Below are 23493 nucleotides of genomic sequence, written 5' to 3' on the forward strand. Positions count from 1 at the left end.
AGGTAGCACAAATGATGGAACAACCATGCCAGAGAAAGGAGGTCGACATAAACAAGGCCAACAACCAGGTCTGGAGTCATCTGGAAGGCCGACTGTTGGAACAAAATCACCCAAACTGGATCATCGTGGGAACATAACTGGTCTGCCGCGCTGACATCGCTATTGAATAACGTAGCTAGTCATGTCATCGCGGGAAAATACAAGAAATAGTTGCGTTGTCACATGAATTCGACCATCACGGGAATCACCTGTACTTCCGTGATGGCAGCGCTTATGGATTGTTTTGGAGCGCCCTTGAGCGCGTTTATTTGGCCAACAGAAGCGATGAGGCAAAAACTTTGGCAAAGTGGGTCATTTGGAAACATCAGAGAGCATGAGCATGAATGATTTTGGACTCATGAAACAGTAGGAAGACTGGGATGAAGGCAGTGACAAATTACTGTGTAACAAATGCCCCCTAAAGTATGAAGCCCGAGAGAGAGGGAAGGGTGAAAGGCCTTATGAAACTGACTGAAATGGAACACCATCTGGAAGAACCTGCATTCAAGTACAACTGATATCTCTGATGATAAAGTACATGTAGTATAGGCATGGGGGCATCCATCCAAAAGACATACGAAAGAGGTCTGTGGTATGGACGCAACCATCTAGGAGGACTCAGGTATGGTTGCAGCCATTCATCAATGAGTTATGTAAGCATAAAACCAATCCACGCAACTCGAACATGTGTAATCTGAGTTCAGGGTCTTGAACCCATCCGATCATAGTACAAATCCTAACATGCGAATAGATGTGTTGAGGTTGAGCATGATAGAACATCGCTTGATTACCAGTCAATGATGAAAATCGTTAACAAGCGTGAGAGAAACCACCAATAATGCCAATGGCTCTCAAAGTATTATCCAGCACAATCCACGGAGTGTGAAGAAGGAGCTGAAGTTGAACACTCGTGGAATCACCCAATCGATGACCAATGATGAAAGTTGACCATCAGGTGTGAGGAACTTGCCATTTATGCATGCAAGCTCTAAGGTACCGAAGGGAATCTCTAGGTCAATCACCTGGATAATGAGTTGATGTTGACAGGAGATGACCCGTTGCAGGAGGGCCATAATGTTTCCCCCATCAACGACAGGAGATAAGGAACAAGTGGCAGATGGTGAAACAGAGTATCAGAGGAGAAGGCAAGGGTGTAAACTGTAGAAGGATTATACTCTTGAACATGTCGGCGACATGACTCCGGATGGGGGGTGGCAACATTCAGGCACCAAGGGATCAGAGGCTTGATGGAGACAGCATGAATCGAATGGAATGAGGCTAGAATGATAACCCATACCCGCGGAAGGTCAAATGATGATGTATTGATGTCCCAACCCGACAAGAAACAAAAGTGTCGATGTTCAAGAGTGACTAGCTGCCATAGACAATCAATGATAAACCTGTTGTTGAGCCCAACCTAGTAATAGTTAAACAAGCCATAGGAAGGAGAAGCTCGAGTCTCGTCATGGTGATGAGTCCAATGTCGTCAGGGTTTAATGAGTCTGACATAGGTAAAACTCGGAGTCTTTTTCATATTTAGAGAGTTTGAAAACTACATGGAAAAGAAAACTCCAGGGAGGTCCTTTTTCGTAGATTTGTGTCTCTCGAGCCCGAAAAAGTATAAAACAATACTCGAAAGAACCACCCGACCATGATGATCGAGGAGTACTTTTCGTGGGTAGTGACTTCGACCTGAAAAAGTAGAAAAGTGGTCAAAAGCACATCGTTTCGCAGCCAATAACGAGCCAGAAATGACAAAAGCCTGGCGATCTTTTTTGTGTTTAAACGGTCGAGAAAAGAGCTTAAAGGCGACCACCTCTTGTTTCTTTTAACAAGTCGAGGGGAAAACTCGGCCATCTTTTCATTTTTTAAGTCGGAAAAGAGCTTAAAGACGACTTTCCGGGACCAAGTGTACATTAAACCGTCATAATTCCACCATCTGAAGCTCTGCACAAAAACACGTCACACGTAAACCCGCTCGAGATAAAATGAACAATATCCATAAAAACATAGTTAAAACATCATATTTTGACTATCCATATGGCAAAAACTATGAGAAAAACCCACATTTATAAAATGTAACTTTTAAATTTGCAAAAATCACTATAAAAAGGAATTAACCCATTCATTTTTACCATATCAATGTTCAATTCATCGTGGAGTAACTTGGAGCATTGAGGTTGGTGAGCGAAATTCGGCCCCGTCTGTGCATCATTCGTCCCAAAACTGGTTCCAGGTAGACACACGTTGCCTTGCACTTCATTTTAATTCTCTTTTCATGCATTTTGGATGTTCCAAGTGTGAGTCTAGGCGGATTTTTAAACCGGGTTCCGTCGCTCGGTCAACGCAGGTTTACCCTATCGGGTCCGCGATGAACGAAAGGATTTTACACAAGGTGCACTGCGATCATCGCAAAAAAGTGATGTACTTCCGCGATGACCGCGAAAAAAATGAACTAAACACCTCGCGTCATTGCGTCTGTTTTTAAAACAAACTCAATGACAACACAAACTCATGATTTTTGCAAATTACACGTCGAAATTTATGAAATAAGTGCTAATTCAATTTCTCTCATCTTGCAGGCTATAATGGCATTTGTCTGGCAAGAATGCGCTCATGATAACAACGATATAGAAGCTTTTGGCAATGCGGGGTGCCGAAACGCATTACGACCATGCGGATTGCTCAAATTCTTCCTAACTCCAGACCTGCAGGCACAACCTGACTTGCTGGAGCTACTGATCAGGGCCTAGAATCCCACAGATGGGAAATTTATCATCGGAGGCCGGGATATCGAGTTTGATTCTACATACATCTATTTTTTGACCAGGTTGTCTCGTCGAGGTGAGAGGCCCATTCTGGAAGGGCAGCGACCCGGGGGTAATACCTTAGATATGCTGATGGCTCAAGTGTGCCCACAGGCACGCAAGTCAAGGAGAGGGAAGGTGGCATTCCCAACAGTGAAGGACATAATCCTTCGTGCTATGCTTTTCATGGTGACACGAGAAGCAGGCTCCCAAGCCCAACAAGAGGCTTCGAAGACCCATCTCTGGTTGTCTCTCGAGTGTCTCAATCCCACCATGTTTAGCTGGGCAGAGGCAGTAGCGGCAAACATGAAGAGGCAACTCACCAACTGCCATCGCGGAGAGACGAAGCAGTTTGGTTATGGATCCATTTTAGTCCCACTCATGTTGGAGCGGGTGTCGGCACTACAGTTGCAAGACATGGATTTGGACATACCCAGGCCATGTGAGACGAGGGCGACACGATGGGATCATGTCATGCCATGAGGAGGTGGCGGACGACCAGTGGCGTGGGGGACATTTTTTCGAGAGTGGCTGGAGCGACAAATGATCTTCGTGGAGGATTGGCCATATGCTGGCATGGACTTCCGTGGAGATCCTGACATGTAGCTGCCCGTTGGAGAGTAGTGGGATGATGGTGGTAAGACACTTGATCACATTTTTTGATTTTGATTTTTATTATGTTTTTGATTTTTTCATGTACATGTCCTAATGATGAATGCTATGGTATGCAGATGTAGGACCAGTGAGACCCCTTGGACTAGCTCCAGAGGCGCAGAGGATGCGCAGGCCATTGGAGCACTAGCCCTGGCTCTTCCAGAAGATGATACAATGAAGACAGTGATCCAGAACCTTGAGGGCCTACTAGCAAGGATTCCAGATTACATTGGGATCGAGGAGGTCTCCAGAGCGTCCCAGATCCACACAGTAGGAGTGGAACCCAGGATTCACCGCCTGCTGAGGCGGGTGGCACGAGCAGCGGTGTACTATAGGGAGCACAACCCGCCGCAGTAGACACCTAGGGTTTTATTTACTGCTGGTGATTTTGAGAGACATGTGTCTCAGATGTATAGAGAACACAGACTCTATTTGGACATGTACACTTATTTTTGAGCACCTCGGTGCGTCACATGATATATATATATATATATACATACATACATACATATTCCTATGTCTATTATTGTGCTTTATATACTTTCATGTATGATGTTTTGATTACATATTACGCAAATGTCCGTCTAATACATGATTAGCCAATACATCAGTTAACATGTTCAATCGTCGTGGAATATGCTGATATGTAATGAAATCAAAACTCCTTTCTAACAATTTAACACATAAATACAACCTTAAAATGCGATGGTCTCTGACGGAATATCGCCCATTGAGCTGGTGGACGACAAGTTGAGAGTCCAGGTTTACAACCAATGTACGAATACCGAGATTAATCACCTGGGCCAGTAACTCAATCATAGCACTATATTTAGTGACATTGTTTGTGGTACAACCTAAACACACACCTTGGAGATCTATCAACTCATCGTGAGGATCGTAGATCACCCATTTCGCAAAGGACAAGTTGCGGGTATTGTAGCAGGCACCATCAACGAAACCAACATAAGGTGCACCAGACATCTGCACAAGAAGCAAAAGACACAATAAGCGGCAATCACGCCTTCACACCAAGCCAAAAACATGAAAACACACACACACACAACACACTTGCTAAAACAGACATATGTACAAACAAAAGTGCATGGAATTCACGCATAGTACTTGTTCAAGTACAACCCATTTCGGGGCTTATTGAGAGGATTCCCTTCGTAGTCAATTAGCTCATAGGCTCCTTTCTGCAAAACTCTCTTTAAAATATAAGGCCCCAACCACATGGGCTCGAGTTTGCCTGCCCTCAACTTATCATTCGCTTGATCGTAAAGAAGGACTAAATCTCCCTCAAGAAAAGGATGAGGATGGATGATCGAAGTGAGTTTTCACTCTCTTCTTCTGTGCTTCGATAGCTAGAGAGGCTAGCCGATGGGTCTCGTCCAGCCATTCTAGGTAAAGAAGGTGTTCTTCTACCGGAGTAGTGTTGGGAAGTAATTCAACGACCAACTTTAACGAAGGGATCTTGCACTCGATGGGAAGGGTAGTCCGTAAACTAATTCAAATGGAGTGAAACCGGTGGCATCCTTCAAAGAGATTCAGTAGGCCCACAAGGTGGAGAACAACATCAAGTGCTAGTTATACTTATGCATGCCAATGGTACGTTGAAGCATTGTAACTAGAACCTTGTTGATGGCTTCAACTTGGCCATTGGCCTGAGGATAGTATGGAGTCCAACTATCATGCCATAAGCCTAGCTGGGTTGTTAGCTTGGTCATCATGTGATTATAGAAATGCTTCCCGTGATCAGTTATGATGGCCTGAGGGACTCTGAACCATGAAACAACATGGTTAAACAAAAATTGCACTGTTGTGTGACCATCTTTAGTTAATGTGGGCATCGCCTCGGCCAATTTTTTGAAGTAATCAATGGAAACGATAATATACCCATGCCCCCCGACCGAGAAAGGGTTACAAGTCGTATAATCAATGCCCCATTTTGCAAAAGGGCCGATGGTAACAACAGGGTGCAATGGAGCGATAGGTGCACGCATCTTCTGCTGGTATATCTGGCACTCATGACAGGATCGGATGGCAAGAATGCAATCCTTAAAGATGGAGGGCTAGAAATAACTGGTGCGGAGGATTTTTTGAGCAGTAGCATATCCGGACATGTCACCACCATAGGCGCCAGAATGGCAGTCATTCAAAACTCGCTCAGCTTCATCGAAAGTTAGGCATCGGCAGAGAATGGAGTCAGCACCGAGACGGTACAGGGTGTCCCAAATGATACGATAGGGCTGAGACTGGTGACGAATCCATCGCCGAGCATCCTTAGACATGTCGGGATGAAAAGAGGATGTCTGCAAATATACAATGATATCCCAGTACCAGGGATCGAGGGTGCTAATTAGGAACAGAGTTCCGTCTGGGATATGGTTCTCTGATCGAGAGGGCGAAGTAGGAGATGTCAAAGAGCAATGTAACTCAGCAAAGACAAGGGATTTCTTAGACTTGGTGGTGGTAAATTCCAAGTCGAACACTTGGAGGATGACGATCCACTTCGAGTACTTGTCCCCCAGCAACTGACGTGACAGAATGTACATCATCAGGTTGCAATCAGAAACCACAGTCATAGTATACAACAAGATATAATGGCAGAAATGTTGGATGAAACAAATGGCGGCCAATGCTAACTTCTCGACGTAAGTGTATCGAGTTTCCGTATCTAAAAGATTACGGCTGAGATAATATATGACATGCTCAGTGCCATCATCATCATCTTGAACGAGAACCATGCCAATAGTCGTATCGGCAGTGGCCAAATACAGAGGATAGTCGCGATGATAATTCAGAGGACGCAACAATGGAGCAGAAATAAGGAGACCCTTGAGACGCTCGAAGGACTCTTGAATGATGGCATCCCAATGAAAAGGGGTATCTCGCTTCAAGAACCGTGTGAAACCTTTAGCCACTTCGGCATAGTTCGGAATGAATTGTCTTAAAAAATTTGCTTTGCCCTGCAAGATCTGCAATTGCTGCAAAGAAACAGGGGGGGAAGATTCAGAATAGCCTCGACTTTAAGGGGATCCAAACGGATGCCCTCTCAGGAGACATAAACCCGAGCAGTCTGCCTGACTCAATGCAAAAGACACACTTATGAGGATTAAGCCTCATGCGGTAGTGTCAACAGCGGAGAAAGATTTCATGAAGATGAGTGGGATGGTCCTGGCATTTTGCTGAATGAGATAGCAGATCATCCAGCTATGGTTGTACAATGTGACGAATGTCATGGAATGCATAGGACATTGCACGTTGGAAGGTAGCACCAGCGTTCTTCAAACTAAAAGGGAGCTTTTTGTAGGCAAAAGTCCCCCACAGACAGATAAAGGTAGTCTTATGCTAATCGGCGGGCGTAATACTGATCTGGTTATACCTAGAAAAACCGTCCATAAATGAATACATTTCGCTCCCAGCACACTCATCAATGAGCTGATCAATGAAGGGTGTGGGGAAGTTATCTTTGGGACAGGCCCGGTTAATGTCACGGTAATCAACACAGACTCGAATGATACCCTGTTTTTTATTCACAGGGACGATATTGGAGACCCAATCTGTGAGTAGGATGGGGTAAATAAAACCGGCCTTAAGAAGCTTTTGAACTTCCGCTTTAATGGTTGTAGCCTTTCGGAGGTGCACGGAGCGCAGACGTTGGCGAATAGGCTTAGCACCCGGATACATAGGTATCTCATGCACCACTATGTTAGGATCAATGCCGACAATTTCTTTGTAGTACCAAGCAAAGACATCACAAAATTCGCGAAAAAGATCGGTATAGAGCTGAATTTCCTCTGGAGTGCAAGTGAATCCAGCATGAATATGCTCGACAATCCCTGGTTTCACAGAGATGTCGATGGGTTGGGTATGCATGATGTTTCCCATATTTCCTTCAGAATACACTTGATAAACTTGAATGGGTGTCCGAAGCGGTTGAGATGGGAGACAAGGAGAAAACTGCTCGAGATAGGTAAGCATTTCCTGATGGACAGGGAGAAACAAGGAACGATGGTGATGATTAGACCAAGGAGGTTCCTCGAGAGACATGGTCTCGATATTGGCTTCATCAGAAGGGAATATTTCCTTTAAAGGATCCGAAGAAGCGTCATCTCCAAGCCAAGGGAAATGAGCATACGAGTCGGGAGCCTTGCTTGAAGGAGCAGGTTCAGAAGGGGGAGCCGATGCAGCAACGATTTTGACGTAGTTGAGCTCGGTAGGACTCAACGGCATCTCATCACCCCAAGATTCTACCTGATCAGCGGGGGGAAGGACCCACTGATCAGAGCGAATGGAAATCATATTGGTGGGAGTGAAGAAACACCCATCAGGGTAGGATCTTTAAAAAGTCCAGCTCCCACACTCTCATATGGTTTGGAGGTATGCTCCAAAAAGGCACGTTGCCTTCGAAAGAGGAGGCAAAGAAGGACAGCTGGTCTATGGTGACAATCTTCCCTTGATGAGGGAAACAAATGACATGAAATAGAGATGAAGCCACGACTTGCATGGCGTATGTCCAGCTACATCCCAGAAGGAGGTTGTAGGTAAGATTAGCATCAACAACTTCAACTTCCACTTCGACTATATTCCCTTCCAAAGAAATGGGAAAACATTGGAGTATACCATACAGGCAAGATTCTCTCCCATCAAAGGCTTCCAAGGTTGTAGGAGAGTGGCTCAACGTCGGAGAACCAATAGCCTTCCAACAGGCAACAGACATGATGCAATTTGAAGCACCTTCATCAATGACTGTACGATGAATCATTTTGGAATTGATAATGCCCTATATGAGGAAGGAAATTTGGTGAGGCAGTCTCAGTATATGGCTTTCCAGGTCAAAAGTAATCAGATCCGAGTTAGCCGGGTCTATGCCACCAATGGCTGATAGAAAGGACTTCCTCTAAGAGGGGCAGCTCTAGAGTACTTCTAAGGTGGACATAGATGACAGAGCCTGGGCCAAGTCCTCAACGATGATGTAGTGTTGGGAAGCACGAACATTAGGGTTGTAAGAGGATTTCCAAAGTACACCTTTCAGAGGGGGTCGGACGGGCGTCTCAGTACTAGGTCTCTCGATATGGAGCGGACCATAACTGGAAGGAGGAGCGCTAGAGGGGACCTCAGGCTCTTTCCTGGCAGGCGACAGATACACTTTTTCCCAAGTACTAATGTGGATAGGAATCATCCCAGCCATAAATACTTGAGAACCAAAGGAAGAAGAAGGTTTATATGGATCGGCCACCATTTGCGTTTGATGTGAGGGAAAAGGTTCTTTGAGCACAACAGGAGTCCCAGGAGCACCTTTCAACAAACAACTAACTTCAGACTGCCTTGGGCAGTCTTTGGTATAGTGATCCTCTTCCCAGATAAGACAAGGGTACTTGGGCTTGCTTTTGGAACCTTCCTCGGGTGGAGGTTTAGGGGAATCCTGCTTAGGTTGATCCGCTTTATTCTTTCCTTTTCCCTTCTTCTTTCCTTTCGAGGCTTTGTCCGTCGTGGTGGACTGGACAACATCAACCTCAGAAGTATTACCAGAATTATATACAACCTGAGAAGTATTTTCATTCGGAGCATTCGACTTTTTCTTCCAAGGGTTCGCGGAAGTTTTCTTTGAGGGAGGATTAACAGAACCAATGATACCGTCAACAAATGGTGTTGGCGGGGCTTTGGAAGTTCCTGGTGTCGGGGCATCAGGAAAATAATCATATAACATACCAGATTGGGAGTAAACAAAGTCAAGGTACTGAGCGCGCGTAATAGATTGCTCTTCAGTTGCACATGCCCCCATAGCAATGTCCCATGCTATCGGATCGACGAATGAAGTTGTGAACCAGTCGGTAAGAAGCTGATCGGGAATCCAAAACTTAATCAAACGATGATGCTATCTCCATTCAGGGATATGATCAGAGATATGCGTAGTCGTTGTCTGTTTTAAGGATGTTAGGAGGTCTGTGCCTGTTTCATATCGAATTGGCAATTGAAAATGAGTTAAAAATTCCATAGCCAACGAGTTAAAATCCTGAAAAGATTCGTGAGATAACTCAATATACCATTTAGTAGCAGAGCCAGTGAGAGTCCTTTGAAAAAGGTGGAGCCAGATTGAATCATCAAGCCACGAATTCGATGAACACCATATATGATAAGTCATGATGTGAGCTTCGGGATCTTCTCCAGCTTTACCATCGAATTTGGGACAATCGCCAAGAATCTTAGTTGGAACCGGTGGCCAATACGGATTATGAAGAATGGGATCATTGGTTAGTTTGGACACATCTGGTAATTCCAACATCGCGAAAAAGGATAATTGAGGGTTAAAGGACATCTAGGGCTGTGGATAGGAAGGGGTACTAGAGTTCCAGCCAGCTGGTGGTTGCTCCCATTTATTTTGTCCAAACAGATTTAGCCCTGGAGGCTTTTGTCTGTAGGGATTTTTTCCATAGGGGTTATAGGATGGTTCTCCTTGGATTTGGCCCCCAACATTCCATTTATTACCAACTTGGCCTGCAGGAGCAACATAAGGTTGCTGGTAATTCTGATAAGGACTCACCTGCAGTTGTTGATAATTTTGATACGGGGAAAATTTAGTTTTCCGTTGGGATTGCTACAAACCATAAGGCGAATGGGCTCCAAACTGAGCCTGAGAGGTAGGCTGCATTTGATAGGCCAGTTGGGATTGAGATCCAACTTGCATTTAAAGACTAGATTGTGTTAGGGGCCCAGCCTAGGGCTGAAAACCAGGTTGATCTTGAGAAGAAAGAATCATTTGAGTGCCTGATTGAGCAGGCCCAGAAGGATGTCCTTGAGAGAGCTGAGGTTGAGCCATCTAGCCAGAAGGTTGACCCAGTTGAGATTGAGATTGACCCATCTGCCCAGAAGGTTGGGCTTGTTGGGTGTTGGGTTGTCTTTGCACAACTGAGGGTTGTTCTGACAGACTGGATGGTTGAGCGAACTGGACAGTTGGTTGACTTGATTGGATTTGAGGTTGACCGACCTGCCCATATGTTTGACCATACTGGACAGTGGATTGGCCTTGCTAAACGTAAGGTTGACTGACTTGCCTAGAAGGATAACCTTATTGGACACCAGGTTGACGTTATTTCATGTAAGGTTGTCTTGGATTACCAGAAGGTTGTGCAAAATAGGTAAAAGAGAGACCACTAGAGGCCGAAGGTTGTCCCTGAAAGGGTTTTCCTTATGGGCCTCCAGGTTTCCCTGGATAATACTGCCCTTAATATTGCTTCCCATGAGAGGTTTGCACGTAAGATGGTTGGCCTTGATTAGGTGGTCCTTGAAGATGTTGAGGCTATACTAGGCCATCGCCATAATGAGTGGGGTTCCAAGCAATGGATAACGGGACCGTGACCTCAACCACAGGCTGAGGTGGCAAAGGTTTGCGGTAATAGATATGAGCTCCTCTAGAATCATAATAATGAAAAGGATTTTGAGGATCCACATTTTGAAGATCATGCAAATATTCATCGTATGCCCCCCATGCTGGGATAGAAGTAGAAGAAGGTGGGGCACCAAGTGTAGCGTCAACAACTTTGGGTACGGATGCCGATGGGCCACTATAAGCCCCCCTGAAGAAGGTCCAGCAGCAGCGATCACAATTGAGGATGCAGTAACGGCACCGACAATGGGGGTTGAAGAAGCCACACAAACAGTTGGAATAGTCGGAACGGAAGTGACAGGCACATTGTGAATTTGAGGAATATAGGACTCCGAGGTCGAAGTGATGGTGTGTGACCATATAGAACTCGTAGAGGGAGTCCTAGAAGACATAACATCCCTCAACGCCTTATAGCGTAAAGGCAACGTAACACCAAGAGAGGTGATACGAAAAGGTGTAGTTTCCGTTGAGGTGGGAATTTCACCACTCGTCGCAACAGATTCTTCACTTGTGATGGGGGATGTGTCTTCCATATTGGAAGAAGACATTGGGACCGAAACACCAGGAGGAGTAGGAGGGATATCTTCTTCAGAAGGCTCCCAAATGGGGTTCCAGTGAAGCTCATAAGTCTCGTCCTCTGGAGCGCGAGAGTTAATTGGTTGGATACTCGGAATAACAAGGAGAGTATCATTCACAACTAGTACCTCGGGAGCAACAGAAGAAGGAGACCCTTGGTCACTTGGAACGGGAGATGGGATCGGTGATTCCGCCAAGATGACAACTTCAAAAGATCCTAGGTAAACTAACGAGAAAGGACCCTACTCAAGCTAACGCAAACAAGATCTAACCGGGTAAATGTGAATCGTGGCCGAATGAATTTTAAGACACAGGAACAAACCTTGACCTTTTCATTTTTAAAGAGTCGAGAAAACTACAAAATATGACTCTAGTTGCCTTCGAATATTTATTAAGACTGAAGTGACAAGTGCTCAGATAGACCTTTTCTTTTAGGGAGTCCGAAAAGGAGCAAAAGTGACTACTCTGGAGAACTAGGCAAAAAGGTTTACTAGAGAAATCCGTAAAACTGCATATACACCTTGGCAGTCATATGAAAACCAAGGACTTTCCATATGGCAGTCAATCTTCCCAAATGTTGTGTTCGGTTCGTTACGGCTTTTAAGGCAGTAGACATGGCTTCCTATGGATAAAGTATGATAACCTAGTGGGGTCTCCCCATATACTCGACGGTACGTGGGAGCACAAATCTGTACTAGACCACTATTGAATCACAGAAGGAGGAATCACCCAACCTTGAGTGGAAACAAAAGTGACTAGTTTTAACGACGCTAGATCACATCTCTAGCCTAGACCTCTAAATGCATCTGTTATGTTCCAATGTGTTGTTATATTTATTCAGTTCATTTTAAAGTTGATTTTGGATTACGTTTCAGTTTTCAGGCCTTACCGTATGTATATAACAAAACCTAGGATGCAACTAGAATGAAGGAAGTATCCTTTTTCTTCGATGAACACCTCCCTATGGAAGGGTAGACAGATCATTCCCAAACCAAGAAAACCAAGGCAACAAAGGGTCACTCAATGCAAGCAGACATCAATTCTTAAAATGCATGGATACTACTAATGAGAGATCTAATCATTCGCTTTTCAATATGCAACTTGAAATGCAAATTTACTTTCACTTTCGCAATGCTAATTGAAATGCAATATTTTGATTTTGATGCCTTTAATCTAAAGAAACCAATAAGCAACAAAGAAATGTGGAAAAACGATTGATCCAAACAATTGTAATCTATGTCCGGGTAGTGAAGAGAAATCGAAACAATGCCAAAAGTAAGGAAAGGGGAAGGCTCAATCAAACCAATTGTTGAGCTAATTTATGGTCCTAAATTAACACAATTATTTCTTATCAATCCGGGTTGTTTATGCTTTGAGGCAAGTTCACTATATGTGAAGATCAGATATAACCAAACCTTGAAAGATAAGTTATTCAAAAGCTAAAGATAATACATCTTATAACTCTAATTCAATCAACTTAAAAAGAGAGAAACATTGAAAGGGTTCTTGACCTCAAGAAGTCCACCTTCACCTCAATTATCACTTAATGAATCAAAGATTGAAACCAAAAGCTCAAGATGGATAAATTATAAATGAAAGAAGCTCTTAACTTAAGAGACACATAAGATATTACATCATAATTCATTCATCTCAATATCTAAATCTAAATGGAAATAAAACTGCTTGCATGTAAACAAAAGAAACTAGTTTTGATTCATCATTTTAGCAGAAGGGATGCCTAACTTGAACACCTGTTTTTCCAACTCAATAAAGTGATGGATAAGCTATTAACCAATGAAATCAATCACTATGCATAAACCATAAAGCAAACCGAAATAAATCTTTGAAAAACTAGTGCTACAATCAACCAAATTACAAGGAAATAAAACTAGTTTAACAAGGAAGTGTACTTAGCTTGGAGTGGGGGCCCTCCACCCTTGCCTTGCACACTTTGAGAGGTGATATCAGAAGCTTAGATCAGTCACACATCCATAGCATTGCACAGCAAAATGATAATAACACAAGTCTTTCAAATTAACTTCTCAATCCAAAGATGTCACAGCATAAAAGTATATCACAAAATCAATACATAAGCCATCAAAGTTTTGGCTTTAAATAAGAAGTCTCATGAACAAACTGATCTATATTCACTCAAACAAACCCATCTACTCTCATCCACCTATCCAAGTTGAATTCATTATCCCCAACCCAAGAAAGATGACCATTCCTATGAAATCTCAAAACAGCCCTATTTCTATGGGATTCCTGCATGACTAGTCATGGTTGACTAGCACCAAATGGGCCTAATAAAGATTGTTCAGTTCGAAATAAGCATTGATGGCTTAGTCCTAGTTCCCAAGCTGTCCATCCATTCATTCCATTCGTGCCCAAGTGTCCTGCAACCATATCAACCATAGAGCTATTACGGGAATTTCTGAATCTGCCAATTTTGCACTAAAAACCAAATTTTCATAAAAACTTTAGAAATTGAAAAATTGAAATTAAATACCTGAATGGATATCAAATATACATAAAAATGGGATAAATGAAGGGAAAATGGATGGAAAATAGATGGATAAGTAAGTTTCTTTGAGCAAAAATAGGACCAAAACTAAGGCTCAACATCTCTCCCTTGCTTATCATCAAGTATGTCCCCATGCTTGCTTGTTCTTCTTTGACCTTCGCCTTTCTATAGTAGATGTTGTACCTGTAGATGCCTCTTGTTGTGCTGCCCTGGCCAAACAATCCAAACCTGTATCATGTCTCTCCCTAAACAAAGCTGCTTTGACCTTTTGTTTTTCATATTTTTCCTACCACATATTCTTTTCCTTTAGCCACTTAAATGCTTGCTTAGAAAGTAGATCATTTTTCCTCTTTAGCCTCCCCAATTCTTCATTCAGTTTCTCATTTTCTTTGACCAATTTAGTATTATCTTTCTTATTTGCCTTGGTTCTTGTTTTAATTGTTTCTCTAAGATTTTGCTAATTTCCAATTGGTCAGTTAGATCCCTGATTCTTCCTAAGTTAAGTTGTCTCTCAAAATCTTGTGTTGTTTTCATAAGTGATGCTGCTGCTGCACCATCATAGGAAGAATCCTTCTCAAATGCCTCTTGTGAAAAATCATTTTCTTCTTGCTGTCTTGGGGAATATGTTTCTACTTCCATTTCTAAGTCAATGGGACTCTTATTCCTAAATTGCCTAGGAATAGACATAACAGATGTTTCATTTTCTTGCATGGCCATGTTGTTCTATTGTTTGGCTCTTGTTATAGGATATAAGGGTGAGTTCATCAATCCTTTGTTCTCCTACTCTGTTTTGTCCTGTACCTCATGAACCTGTTCAATGAATTGATTTCTAGACATGAATTCTCGCCGCACTATGCCCTGTGATCTCACCTGATACTCAACTAGGATTTTGATTAATCCTTGATGGTATATCTGTCCTGCTTTAGGCCTGTGTTCATGTTTGACTGTTTCTATCATTCTCAAGATATCATTCTCAAGAGGCTCCTATATAGGAAATAAGGCAAGTTTATCCTATCCTCCCCTTTTATATGCTGCAGAAGTCTAACATGATACAAGTGAGCCATGCTATACCCCCTATCACAGGTCAAGAACTTTCGGATAACCAAAACCAACTCACCCCATGGTTCATTAGACCATTCCCTGGGTATCCCTTTTGTTCTGTCAAATGTCCCCTTCCGGTTCTTCTCAAGAAAGAAAGTCCAAGCTTTCTCTTTAAAGTGTAGGCCTTTGTAATACTTCTCACCTATCATGGGCAGATCTAAGGCTTGGGAAAGATATTCTTGGGTTACAGGAATAATGACATCTCCCACCTGTGTCTGGTCTTCATTGAAATTGTTTATAAACTCTCTGGTTATTTGTTCAGAGTGGCCATCAAATTTTTGTAGGAAACTGATCATCCCTGCTTGGTAAAGTTTTTCTATTGTTTCCTTCCCCCAACTCTCTATCTGGAATTTTGGCTCTACTCTGATTGACATTGCTTCTGTAAACCAATGAATAAATTCCTCTGTTGTTACTAATTTCATTTTGAAAGAAAGATGCAATTATTTGTTTGATTTTGAAATGAAATTTCTGAAGGCAAAGAACCTTACCTTCCTCTTTTCAATCAACTCAATTCACCTCTGTTTGACTCTGCCCTCTGCAACAACACTGTTTTAACCCCTGTTCAATGCAACAAATGTCTGTATACCCTGTTAATATGCTGCCCTCTGTTCTTGAAAACAAAAATACACATACAAACAATGTTTATACATGCTCCTAGTCCTTATTTATTTTGCCAAAATTCAAATAATTGATGACTGTTTATGTTTTAACCAAGAAAACTGTGTAACGCTCATACATTTAGCTCTCGGCCTCACCAACAAATGTTCAAAAATGCTCTCAGCCTAACCCAATATATCGTTTTTTTTTTTTTAAATTGACTGTGTAATGTGCCAAAATTATGCACACGACCTCAATCTTATACCAACTATGCTTCAGGTGCAACAGAGCCATGCACGAAGGCGACTTAACCTTAGCATGGCAACTAGAGGGCTATTCACATATGCTCAGCCTCTAAAAATAAATAAACACAACGCATTTGAAATCATGCTCACGGCCTTATAAACAAATTACAAATACCCTGGAAAAATACAATCCTCGGCCCATGAAAAGTTTATAAACACCGCTCTCGGCTGTCTCATAAAAACTCTCGACCCAAAACAAAAACAAACACAGCATATTCAAATGATTTCGACATACAATCCCTTCATCAAAAATGGCGTTAGGCATTCAATCTTTAAAACATATCAATCCTCTGTTTTGATGTAAATCAGTGCGCAGCAAGGGATGCATGTTGTTTTTTATTGTTTGTTTTTAAATCGGTGCACAACTATATGACAATATAAATGTAGTGCGCATTCTGCGGCGCTTCTTATTAACATTCACCACCATTCATCATATAACAACACTGCACTGTATGTTTCCTTAGTTCATGGGCTACGTTATTGACACAACACAACATACAATTCCACATTCATTGCCAAAATCTACGTGTCGACCATGCAAACCCTTCGCATTTAAATGAAACCTGATCCACTAAGGATTCATACCAATTTTTATGCAGAAAATCACCGAGTTGGGGCTACGATTTTGGCTTACCTTAGATCACCGAGCACCTGGAGGGATATCGGCGCTCCAAATCTTGGTTTAACCGTTTCAATTTGACTGGTGGCAAGACAAACAATCGTTATCATAAACAACTGAGAGTCTAACTTCGATTCACTGTGCCGAGCTTTTAAAACAACCAACACCTTACCTTAATAAATCCCTGAAAATCCGTTATTCAAACATCAATCCCGGAACAATTTGCTTCTTTAAATTCTCCCGACTCAATTCGCTTCTCTTTTCACTGGGCGGCAGCTTCAAACACCATTTTCTGAGCTTATGCAGTGATGAGGATCATGGTTGAACACGACACAGGGTTATTGTTTGAACTGCTCATGAGCTCGGTTAGTGTTCATGACCGTTTCGGCTGTACCGAAATGTGTATTCATTGGTGTTTGAAAAGTCATGGCTTACATGGCCGTCCTATTGACCAGTCGCCCGACTGTGTCATGAGGATGCCAAGTCGTGGCTTGGTACGCATGATCCCTGCGTAGCGTCTCAACCAATGGGTAAACAGATCGCCATGCCACCGTGTTAAGTGCTGGCCGGTTGTCGTATGGGATTCATTGCAATGGTTTATAATCATACCTACCGCCGTATGCTTCCACTACCATGTATTCACTGCTCACTGTGTAATGATACGTTATGCCATGATGTTTGGATGCCCACCGTAACGTTCTATTGTTTGTTCATTCTCGGCCATCCACCATATTTCATTAACGTCCATGAACCTTTGCTTGTGACCATGTTATATGCCATACCTTATACCATATGAACCATATGCGTGTTTTTTATATGCAACACATATATATATATATACCCTTTACCATATACCTTATGCGCGTTTGATAATGAATATAGCGCATTCACTCCTTTTGTCAACCTATGGTATATGTATTGTTTGATATTTCCATATATATTATGGTATATATATTTTTTTGATTTCCATATAGCGCATAAGTTTTGTTTTTCTTTGACTTTATATAACATAGTTATATAATTTTAAAATGACCATTGGGGTCATGTTTAAAATTATTACCATTACTAATGTTCTGAGTTGCATGAACTTGTATGTATGTGCAGGTTGAAAGTTGTCCTAGTTTGTCCTTTTTAAGCTTGCAAAGAAAAATACTTACGGGTATTAGGGTTAGTGAAAAGAGGGAATATGTATGGAAATGAAAGGGAATAGGGTTATAATGTATAGGGGTTATAGGAATATAGGATGTAAATGATAATGAATATCCCTAGGTACTAATTTCAACTCAACAAAAACTAAAAATTTCTAAGAAAAATTTGAATTTTTAAAGCACAAAATGACCACGTATACTCCCCTGAATGATGGTTGTACAAGTAGGATGAAATTAATTGATCATAGATGGATTCAAATGTAGACTTTATTGCTGCTCCTTGTTCTTCAAGTTCTAATATTGAATTGATAATCAGGTCCCTCTGTAATGATGCATTGTTTCAGGTCCCTTTTCTGCTTACAAAAGATGCACATGTTGTGTTGACATTGGCAGGTCTTTCAGGTCCCCTGGCAATGATTTGGTATATCAGGTCCTTCTATTGACAATACAGGTCTTGTTTCCAGCTAAAGAGAAGATGGTTGCAACTTCAGATGTCCACTTAAAGAGAAAATGCAAGTCTCCCCCCTTGTTGAAGAGATGACTTGTCCTCAAGTCATTGGTTGGTGGAGTGTACCTGCAGTAAAGATATCAGAGAACTGTAGAACAAGTAGAAAGAATTCATAGAGTCCAAGTATATTTTTTTCTCTCTTGTTTTCTATTTTTATTTTTTTTTTATTTTATTTTATTTTTATTTTTATTGCACTAGTAGACTGGAAGATGGCGAATCTGGCGCCATGAGTTCCAGTTCTGTGTCTTCGATCAGTTGTTTCATAAATGCTTCTTTACTGATAGGTTTATTATAAACTTTTAGCCTATGTCCATTCACTATAAATGAGGTGGAATCCTGGTCGATTGTCTTGATCCTTACTGCTCCATTGTCAAAGATTTCATCAATTTCATATGGGCCTAGCCAGTGTGTTGTGAACTTTGCTTTGAATTCTTTGAATTTGGAGTCGAAAAGCAATGCCCAGTCTCCCTTGTGAAATGTCTTTGTTTTGATGTATCTGTCGTGCCACTTCATTCTTTGTTGTTGCACTAATGTAGTATGTTCCACAGCTTGCTAACGATGCTCATCTAACTGATTCAGTTCCATGATCCGCTGCTGTTGTGCTTATGTCAAGTCGAGTCCTAGTTCAGCTGCTAGTCTGTATGTATGTATCTGAAACTCTATAGGAAGTAGAGCTTCCTTCCCATATACTAACTGGTATGGACTGAAACCAGTTGTTGTTTTCCAAGTGATCGTATAGGCCCAGAGCGCATCCTTTAATTTTTCAGACCAGTCTTTTCTATTCATCTCTACTGTTTTTGTCATAATAATTTCCAGGACTTTATTTGTTGATTCGACTTGACCTTTTTCTTGTGGATGATATGGTGTTGATTTCATGTGCTTGATCTTGTATTTCTCTGTTAGATCTCGTACCAACTTTGATGTAAACTGTGTTCCTTGATCTGTTACAATTTGTCTAGGTACTCCATATCTGACAAAGATTTCTTCAAAAAGAAAGGTGACCACTGTATCTTCTGTTGCTCTGTTAACTGCTTTTGCTTCTTCCCATTTGGTTACATAGTCTGTACATACTAAGATGTACCTCTTCCCATTTGATGGTGGATTGATAGGTCCAACAAAGTCAAGTGCCCACTGCTCAAATGGTTCTATGAGAACTTGTGGCTTCAGTGGCATTTCATCTGATGTTATTGGTCGTCCTGTTCTCTGGCAGCTATCACATTGCTTGACATACTTCTTAGAGTCTCTGAAGATGGATGGCCAGTAATAGCCTAGTTGCAGCACCTTGTATGCCGTTCGTTTATCTGCAAAATGGCCACCACAGGGTTCATCATGACATGCTCTTAGAATATCTAATATTTCATCTTCTCGTATGCATTTTCTAATTATTAGATCTGAACCAGTATAAAATAAATCACCATTGACCCATGTATATTTAGAGCTTTCTCTAACAATTTTGTGTTTTTGCTTTTTAGTGAATTGAGCTGGAAACCTTCCAGATGACAAATAGTTTGCAATATCTGCAAACCATGGTGTTTTGACTGTAATGGCAAACAGATGTTCATTAGGAAAGTTATCTACAACTGGATTTGGATCAGAGGGTGAGTGTATGCGAGACAGAAAGTCAGCCACTTGATTTTCTCTTCCTGGCCGGTCTTGTATTGTGATATTAAATTCTTGTAGTAACAGTAACCATCTTGTTATTCGTCCATTGGTGATTGGTTTTTTCATCAAGTATTTTATTGCTGAATGATCAGTATGGATGAAAACTTGATATCATGTTATATAGTGCCGGAATTTATTTACTACATGTATAACAGCTAACATTTCTCGTTCTGTGACTGTGTAGTTCATTTCTGCAGGTGTTAGATTTTTGCTGATGAAGTATATTGCATAAGTAAACAAGTTCTCTTTCTGTCCTAGAGAGGCACCTATTGCTGTATCAGATGCATCAGTTGAGATATGGAATGGTAAAGACCAATTTGGTCCACGAAGAATGGGGGCAACAGACAATTTCTCTTTCAAAATTTGAAATGCATTTTGACAATCTTTTGTCCAGTGAAATTCAATGTCTTTTGCTAATAATTTGAACAGAGGTTGGGCTATTTTACTAAAGTTTTCAATAAATCATCTATAATAGCTTGCATAGCCTAAGAAACTTCTAACCTCTTTCTATGTTGTATGAGGCATTAAGTTTACTAAGACTTGGATCTTGGCTGGATCCACCTTTATTCCTGAAGCAGAAATGTGGTGTCCCAGAACTATTCCTTCTGTCAACATCATATAGCATTTCTCATTGCTTAATGAAAAATTTGTTTCAATGCATTGTTTCAAAAATTTCTCAAGGTTATTTAAACAATCATTGTATGTGTTTCCGTAAACTGTGAAGTCATCCATGTAGACCTCTACACATTCATTAATTAGATCAGCAAATATTGCAAGTACTTCTCTTTGAAAAGTTGCAGGTGCATTGCATAGACCGAATGGAAAAACATTATATGCATAGGTTCCCCATGGGCAAGTAAATGTTGTCTTGTCTTGGTCTTCTTCTGCTATTATGATCTGATTGTATCCGCTAAACCCATCTAAGAAGGAGAAAAATTTCTTGCCAGCTAATGAGTCTAACACTTGGTCAATGAAAGGTAGAGGAAAATGATCTTTGAGTGTAGCTTTGTTTAATTCCTGGTAGTCTACACATACCCTCCATTTTCCATTTTTCTTTGGCACAATAACCAGTGGAGAAACCCATTGACTATCTGAAATAGGATAAATGAATCCAACTTGCAACAATTTTTGCAACTCTTCTTTCACTATTTCCTTCATCATCGGATTCATTCGTCTTTGAGGTTGTCTTACAGGTTTAAGCTGGTCATCTGTGTAGATGTGGTGGATACATGTGCTAGGATGAATTCCTTGCATATCAGTATAATCCCAAGCAAAAGCTTTTGAATATTTCTGTAATAGTGCAATTACCTCTTGCTCTTGTGTTGATTGCAATTGATTTCCAATGTTTAATTGCTTTCCAGGATATACCTCAATTGTTTTTGTTGTAGGAGTGGAGACTGTGTTTACAGGAAAGATGTCTATAAAAGATTTCCGCAAAGTTTGAACAGTACAGGTTTCCTGAAAACATTGATTCAAAAGTTCATTTGCAGCTTCATATTGAGCTTCTCTAAGCTGCTCTGAGATACTTGGTTCTGAGATAAAAAGGTCCATTAAATCTTCATTCTCTTCTTCTTCTCTAAAATCAAAGAATTGATTTATACTTAAAACTGCTTTTGATTGTTGCTTTTCTTGAGTTTCAAGTATTGATTCTAAAGAAGTGGATTGTGCAAGTGAATAAAGAGTGATATGTTTCCTTTCATCTCCATGTGAAATAATCATGCTTCTAGATCTGCATCCTATGAAGGCATCAGCAGTGGCTAACCATGGTCTTCCTAAAATTAGAGGATGTCCTCCCAAGTTTTTCTTTGGTTGAAAGATCAGGAAGTCAATAGGATACTCCCATGAATGCAAGGAGACTATGATATCTTCTAATATTCCTTCAGGAACAACTTTAGATCTATCTGCTAATTCCAAGATTGTAGAAGTTGATCTAATGTTGTTTAATTGCAAAGTTTTCATTGTCTCCATTGTCATTACGTTTATAGCTACTCCCAAGTCTATTAATGTATTTGGTACAAAGAAATTATTTATTGATATGGTAACCATTGGGATACCAGGATCAATATATTTTTCTACTATGGTTTGTGTAGACATGAGACTTGCTAATTTACCAATGACTTGGATTGTTGTAGGATCCTTTTTCTTTTTCTCTGATTTCTGAATGCACAATTCCTTTACTGTTTTAGCATATATTGGTATTTCTTTAATTGCTTTCAACAAAGGAATTTTGACATAAGCATTTTTTAACTCATCTAAGATATCAAATTCAGGAAGGATTATTTGGTTTTGTTGCTCCACCAACCTTTCAGGATAAGGTGGTGTTTGTGTTGTAACATTTGTTCCTTTCTGATTTTGTACCTCAGTTTGTGATGTTTCAGATGATTCTCCTTGTTCAGTTGGTTCTTCTATAATTGGAGGAGAATCCTTTTTAATCACTTTTCCAGACCTTATATGGACATCATCAAGAGGAAGGATCGAATATGTAGGAAAACATGTTGCTTCCTCTATAGTGTATGCAGATTTGTCCACCCTGTTATTTGGATTGGCCATTGGTTGGGCTGGCAGTTGAGTTGGTCTGGGTTGATTTGCAGGTAGTTGTAATTGTTGTGGTTGGGTCAACAACGATGGAGGATTCTGTTGTGGAAATGGGATGGATTGCGATATACAGAATGTTGTTGTTGAAAGGGTATGGATTGCGGATATTGTGGATATGCAAATGGTTGTTGGTTTTGTTTCTGGTATTGTTGTTGATACTGTTGAGGTTGCTGGTGTCCATAGCCATATCCTCTCCAACCTTGTGCAGGTTGTTGTGAATATTGTTGTGGAGGCCAAGCTTGCCATGGCATTGGAGGGGTCCAAGGATTATAAGGTGGATAAGCATAATTTTGTTGAGGGAATTGTGGCTGATTTGGTTGAGGCATCCTAGGTTGCCATGGTCTTCGTGGTGCAACATAATAGAAACCTTCTGTCCCTGGCACTTCTTCTATTGAGTTAATTTGTAACGATTTCAATTTTACACAACTCTCTGTGGAATGATTGCCTGTACAAAGACCACAAACCTGAATACCATCCAAAGGACAGTCTCTCAAAGGATGTTTCTTTTTACATTTTGAACAAAATATTGCTAAGGCTTGTTCTTGTTCTTGTTTCTTCTTGTTTGCCTTTAGCACATCCACTTGTGTCCCTAATGTACTCAAAAGATCTGTTTTGAAATTTTCCGATAGACTTCCTATTTCAGCTCTTGTTATCCCTCCTGCAGCTGACTTTGCTGCTTTGGAGCTCACTTCCCTTCTTCCGGTTTTTGATCCTCCTCTAGAATATTTCTGACATAACTCGACAATTTTATCGAATGGAAGGTTTGAAATATCTCCTTTACCCATCACATTCAAAATGTCAAGGTATTCATCCCTTACACCTTTGAGAAAGATTGTGCGAACAATTTCTTGAGTTAGAGAATGTTGTTTAGACTTCTGAAGATTATATGCGAATCTTTCCAAATATTCTTCTAAACTTTCATCTTCTTGTTGTGTCATTCTAAACACATCTTCCTTTGAATCTCTAGA

The sequence above is a fragment of the Pinus tabuliformis genome, chromosome 9, assembly GCF_031772625.1.
Source record: "Pinus tabuliformis cultivar Carrire ecotype Pingquan chromosome 9, CPIR1, whole genome shotgun sequence".
NCBI lineage: Eukaryota > Viridiplantae > Streptophyta > Pinopsida > Pinales > Pinaceae > Pinus > Pinus tabuliformis.